Genomic DNA, 6,738 nt, shown 5'->3' with positions numbered 1-6,738 from the left:
CCCTATGTCTCTGCCTCCTCCCCCAAAATGTCCCAGCCCTGTCCCCCCAACCCTATAGAATCACAGAATGGTCAGAGTTGGAAGGGACCTTAAAGACCATCCAGTTCCAACCCCCTGCCCTGGGCAGGGACACCTCCCACCAGACCAGGTTGCTCCAAGCCCCATCCAGCCTGGCCTTGAACCCCTCCAGGGATGGGGCCAGCACTTCCAGGGATGGGGGTTTCTATATTCTACAGAAATGCCCCTGCCCCCCCACCCTGTGTCCCTGTCCCCCTCCGCCCACCCCAGCAATGTCCCAGCCCTGTTCCCCACCCCACTGGCAAGTAGCCCCTGGGGCTCCCCGGCAGCAGGACGAGGGGCAATGGCTTCAAGCTGGAGGGGAACAGATTTAGATTGGAGATGAGGAGAGGGTTCTTTACTGTGAGGGTGGTGGAGCACTGGAACAGGTTGCCCAGGGAGGTGGTTGAGGCCCCATCCCTGGAGATATTCAAGGTGAGGCTCGATGAGGCCCTGGGCAACCTGGTCTAGTTGGGGGTGTCCCTGCTGACTGCGGGGGGGTCGGACTAGATGGCCTTTGGAGGTCCCTTCCGGCCTGGGCAATTCTATAAAAAAAGAAATTCTATAAAAGGTTGCAGACCCCCATAAGTCTCCCCACCTCGTGGAGTCTCGGGGCAGTGCCAGCGGTGACAGCCCTGGAGGGCCGGGGAGTCACAGGGCACCCCTGGGCACAGCCTGTGCTGGGCTCCCGTGGCTGGTAAAACACATGCCCGCTGATTCCGGGCACCGGGTGCTGTTTTTCAGGCTTGCTGCCTGTCGGCCCTCGGTGTCCCCTCCCTGCTTCATGCTGCCCGCGTGCTGCCCGCGTATGGGGCTGTCACAGCCCTGGTGTGGCCTGTCACACGATGCTCGTGATCAGCTTCTGCCTCTTGCACATTTTGGGGTAGTCACCCTGGCCACCCACTTTCTGGTCTCTGGCCTTGCTTTCCTGGCTGCTCCTGCCCATTGAGTAGTGGCTTCGGGTTATTTTCCCTTCGTTTTTCCAGGCTGGGTTTAATTTTCCTGCCTGCGTGTTTCCCTGCCTACGTTCCTCAGATCCTTTGAATGATTTCTCTGCTTTTGCAACACCCCTCTGCTTGGTGCTATCTGCAAAGATAATAGCAATTCACTATTCCGGTGAAAGTTTGGGAGACGGTGTCAAAGTGAAGTTCAGCCAAACTGCCTCTTGCTTGCCCGATCCCTAAGCTTTGTCCAGCAATTCTTCCCAAAAAACTCCCGCTGGACAAGCCAACGGCCTCCGTTCAGGAGCCCACCCTGGTGGGTGTGCGGGCACCTTCCTCCGGACATAACGTTCTGCACTAGGGGTGGGCACAGGGTTTGTCCTGTCCCTCGGCTCTGGTTTTATTGTCCTTTCTGGCACAGAAAATCAGCTCCTGGTTTGCTCTGCCCGTCGCCAGGGCCCCAGTTTCTTCCCAGCACGGCGTGTGTGTGTCAGCAGGTTAATGGGTTCGTCTGGGCTCTGGCCACGCCGGCCAGGTGATGACTGTGTCTGCGTGGAGATGCTGTTTTTGCTTTCCCTGCAGCTGTTTTTGTCAGGCCTCCGCCTCATTTGCATTTTTCTGGTTAAAAACAGTAATTTTGCCCTTTTGAGTCATCTTTATTTTTGAGCCGTCATTAATTTTCTCTCCCTCCTCGTTTATTAATAGACCTTTTCACTTTTGTGCTGATTCTGCCCGGATATATTTGTGAAGTCCTTTGTATTCCCCTTAGCCCTCCAGCTGTTAACTCCTCCTGCTGGGTTGTTGTCCCTTTTTCCCTCTGCAGCGGCGAAGGGACACGATCGACTTGCAGATCCCCCTCCTGTCTGAAATGTTCCCCCTTCTCTTGTACCAGGTATCTCCTAAGAGCATTGCGAGTGAAAGGCATGATTGAAATCTTGCTTTTCTCTCTCTTGATGCCTTCGCCACCTCCTCGCGTAGTCAGCGCTTGCTCTGGCTGTTGGAGAGCATTTTTTTCCCTGTAGCAGGGGACAGGGATGTCGAAAAGCCGGCGGAGCTGCGGGCAGGCGTTGGGTGGGATGGAGCTCTCCCCTCCTTGAAGCGCGTTGCTTTGCCTCGTGCCACTGGCTCCGTGTTCTTCCCTTTGCTCTGCCTGCCCCTGCCAGGTCCCTGGGTCCTGTCCTGGCACCATCACCTGCTGTGGGAGCTGGCGGGGCTGGGCTGGAGCTCTCTCAGAGCTGGAGAGGTGCAAGGTAGCCAAAACCTCCGGACAACCCTTGCCCGGGCTGCCAGGCTCCGGCATTGTGCAGTCAGGAAGCGCGCTGTGGTGCGTGCCTGGCATGGGATGAGCCCTGCGAGCGGCGGGTTCCCCAGCGGGGCTGTTTAGAATCTCCTTGTACCTGCCTTTTTATTAGTCTTGTTATTGTATTTATTTTTTTTTTCCCCCGACCTGCAGCAGGCTGTAAAGGCTGACATTGCGGGTCCACCAGCTGCGCCCCGAGGCGGCGTGCGGTCCCCTAAGGCTCCCGGTCCCCCCGCGGCCGCTGTCCCCGTTCGCTGTCAAGGCTTTAAGGTTATCTGCTCGTATCGACGGGAGTATGGATTGAGTGGAATTAGAAACCTCGAAGGCTAAAAATACAGCTCCCTGCCAGGAAATGCGGCAGCCTGCTGGGAGGGCGCTGGGTGGCACCGAAACTCTTCCGGGAACTGGCACACTCTGCCAGCCCCACAACCCCACATCCCTGCCCCCTTCCCGGGGCCGTGGCTCACACCTCTGCCCGCGGGGAGAGGAGGTGGTGGGAGCTGGGCTTTTACCACGAGAGTCGGGCCGTGGGTGTCCCCATCTGCCGGGGTGCGCTGTGCAGCGCGGGGTGAGGTCTGTGGGGTGGGCAGCCCTGTCCTACTGCTGTGCGTGGGGTTCCTCCTCCACAGAGGAAGCGGGGAGGAAGCAGGGAGGGAGAGCTGCCTGCCTGTGCTGCACAGAGGAGAAAGGCAGGCTGGCGTGTTGCCTGGGCAGCTCCTCCAAGACCTCACAAACTCATGCCATGAGCACGAGCTCCCCATGAGCAGTGTGTTCCCGTGTCCCCATCTGCCGGGGTGCGCTGTGCAGCGCGGGGTGAGGTCTGAGGGGTGGGCAGCCCTGTCCTACTGCTGGCATGGGGTTCCTCCTCCACAGAGGAAGCGGGGAGGAAGCAGGGAGGGAGAGCTGCCCGCCTGTGCTGCTCGGAGGCTGGCGTGTTGCCTGGGTGGCTCCTCCGAGACCTCACAAACTCATGCCATGAGCACGAACCCTCATGAGCAGTGTGCTCCTGGGGATGGTGCCAGGGGAGCCTGTGTCTGTGGGTGGCTCCGGCCACCTCCTGGCTGATGGTCCAGCATCCCCCTGCCCACGTCAGGCTGTGTTGTGCTGGGCACTGCGTGCCAGGCAGCAGGGCAGTGCGCCCACCACTGCTTCTGCCGTGGTACCATGGGGTGCCCGGCCTGGGGCGGCCTTTGCCTGCTTGGTAGGGACGTGTAGGGCAGGGATGTCCTGGGCACCGGTGAGGCCTCACCTGGAGGCCTGTGTTCAGTTCTGGGCCCCTCACCACAGGAAGGACATTGAGGGGCTGGAGCGTGTCCAGAGGAGAGACACCAAGCTGGGGAAGGGTCTGGAGAACAAGTCACACAAGGAGAGGCTGAGGGAACTGGGCATGAGTTCAGAGAAGAGGAGGCTGAGGGGAGACCTCATTGCCCTCTACAGCTCCCTGAAAGGAGGGTGGAGAGAGGTGGGGGTTGGCCTCTTCTCCCAGGGGAATAATGAATTCCGGGGAGACCTAATAGCAGCCTTCCAGTACCTGAGGGGGCCTACAGGAAGGCTGGGGAGAGCCTGTTTAGAAAGGCCTGCAGTGACAGGACGAGGGGCAATGGCTTTAAGCTGGAGGGGAGCAGATTTAGACTGGAGATGAGGAGAAAGTTCTTCACTGTGAGGGTGGTGGAGCACTGGAACAGGTTGCCCAGGGAGGTGGTTGAGGCCCCATCCCTGGAGATATTCAAGGTGAGGCTCGATGAGGCCCTGGGCAACCTGGTCTAGTTGGGGGTGTCCCTGCTGACTGCGGGGGGGTCGGACTAGATGGCCTTTGGAGGTCCCTTCCGGCCTGGGCAATTCTATGATTCTATTCTATGATTCTATGACAGGAGCAGAGGAAATGGTCTGAAGTTGAGGCAGGGGAGGTTTAGATGAGATATTGGGAAGAATGACTTTGCTGAGAGAGTGGTCAGGCCCTGGAACAGCCTGCCCAGGGAGGTGGTGGAGTCACCATCCCTGGAGGGACTTAAGAACCGTGTAGATGTGGCACTTCAGGGCATGGTCTAGTGCTCGGGATTGTGGGGTGTGGTGATTGTTGTGGTGATGGGGTGTTGATTTTTTTTTGTTTTGGTGTTATGTGTTGGGTTTTTTGCTGGTTTGTTTTTTATTGGTTGGACTCGATGATCTCGAAGGTCCCTTCCAACCATGAAGATCCTGTGTTTCTGTGGTGCCACGATGCTGAGCTGCTTCGTCACCCAGCTCTGCAAAGCAGGGCAGTGCCTGGGGCAGCACGGGCGCCTTTGGGGGTGCGCTGCCCGTCCCCCCCTGGCTTTGGGGGGCCAGCAGTGAGCGTGGTCCCGGGTCTGGAAGCGCAGGCTTGCCCTGCCCAGCCTAGTGTGAATGAGACCCGGAGCCAGGGCCGTCGCTCTGCCTCCCGGAGCATGAAATGGGTCGGTGCCGACGCGTGGCTGTGGCACCGATGAAGTGTGTAATAGGCTCAGGGCAGGAGCTGCGCTGCCCTGCGGGGAAGAAAAAAAGTGCTGCAGCGTCCCTGCCAGCCTGGGCCAGCCCCCACCTCGCTCTGCTTCTCCCCGGGCTGAGGGAAGAGGCTCTTCCCTGGCAGTGTGCAGCAGACAGAGGCAGGGTTGTGCGGGGAGAGGATGCTCCCAGCACCAGCCGTCTGGCTAACGCTGCACCATCTGCTTTGGAGGGTGAGGCAAGGTGAACGGTGAGCTTTCGAGGAGCCCATAAATCCTGCACGCAAAGGCTCTTCTTGGAGGTGACTTGGGATGCGCGTGGGGCAATGCAGCTCCTGGCTGCTCCCCGTGCTGGAAATCCTCAGGAAGCAGAACCTGGAGGGACTGGTGATCACCCCCCAAGGCATTCCGTGATGGCTTGGTTGGGAAAAGTCCTTAGCAGAACGTGCTTCAGCGTAGTTGGAAGCTCTGTGTAGTTGGAAATGGTGGCTCCCAGTGCCCCTCCCCTCCGGCACCCGGGCTGCCGCTCGGTAGGAAAATGTATAACGCCTCAGTGTTGAAAAATGACTAATCCAGACCTTGGAGGGTTTGTAGGATACGTTCCTTTCTCGCGGTCGATAAAGATAAAGGGGATCATTCTGCCAGCAAAATTAGTGTATCAAAGAGGGGTGAAAAAAATTGCAAGAGCTTTGGAGACAGAAAAATGGTTGGGACAGCCCCAGGACGGTGCCGGGCATCATCCCATGCCTGCGCCTCGTGCCGTGGCGATGCGGGGGAGCACTGCCCTCCCCGGGCTTGCCGGTGGTTTCCTGAGAGCCCTGAGAGAGCCATCCGTCACACAGAGGCAGCCGTCCGTCCGTCTGTCTGTCCGTCCGTCAGGAGGAGGGGATGATGCCGTGCGGCACGGGCAGCCCCGGCCGCTTTCCAGCCGGCGGTTGGCCTCCCCTCGCCTTCCCGGCACCGCTGCCGGCTGTCGGCGAGGGGCCGCGGGGAACGTTCGCGCCTGGGTCGGGGGCTGCGTGGAGGGGAGGCTAATGTACCGGAGGTGCCTCGGAAATGAGAGCCTTGGATGGGTTCCTGGCCCTATCGATCCGCCGGCAGTTTATGCATCCTGACATTCATAATCTCGGTCGGCGCTGATGGTCCAGATTAATGGGCCCGGGGGCTGTCCATCCGTCACTTCACATTAATTACTGAAGAGGTGTTTTTCCAGTGATTTACCTGACAGCGGCCCGTGATGAATCCCCCTAAACGGAGTGGGCAGTGATTAATCACGGGGCCCCGGCCCGGCCCTGCTCTGCCTTCCCCTCGACCGCAACGCAGCCCCCCATGCCATCCGTCTCCATAAACCCTGCCTGATGCATATTTATAGGGGCAGGGGGGCCCGGTAGCTCGCGGTGTGCCTGCTGCTGCCAAAGATGATGAAAAATAAATCTCTGCTGGGACGGGGCAGCAGGTTGAGCGGGGCTGTGGCGTGCCGGGGTGGCAGCCATGGTCCCGCACCGGGGTGTCCCCAGGCTGGGGTTTGGTTTGGTTTGGTTTGTGGTGCTCCGTGGCTGCTGCGGGCTTCTCCGCGGTTTTTGATGCATGAATGGTGGAAGGGCTCTGCATCCTGCTCGGGCTGCAGCCACTGATCCCTGGGGCTGGAGGGTGCCCGGAGCGGGGCGGGCACCTCGGTGGTGCTGGTAGGGTTTCCCTGCTTCCCCCAAGCCCCCACCAAAGGCTGTAGGGCTGTGGGGTGCTCTGAGCACCAAACCCCATCTGCAGAGCTGGTGGTGTTGGGGCTCTGCTATCCATCGCTGTGTGCTAGCTGCCATGGGAGTGGGGATGGGTGCCAGGCTGGGGCATCAACCCACCGCACGCCGGGCTGTGGGACTGCTGGACCGCGGGCAGGGCAGTGACAGTGTCTCTCCTTGGCAGGCAGCGGTGGCACCATGCAGCAGGAGGCAGAGGGCAGCCGGCCACGCCGCAGGAAGCCTGA

This window comes from Calidris pugnax, unplaced genomic scaffold (genome assembly GCF_001431845.1).
Source record: "Calidris pugnax isolate Ruff unplaced genomic scaffold, ASM143184v1 scaffold4, whole genome shotgun sequence".
NCBI lineage: Eukaryota > Metazoa > Chordata > Aves > Charadriiformes > Scolopacidae > Calidris > Calidris pugnax.
This window is presented reverse-complemented; position numbering follows the sequence as displayed.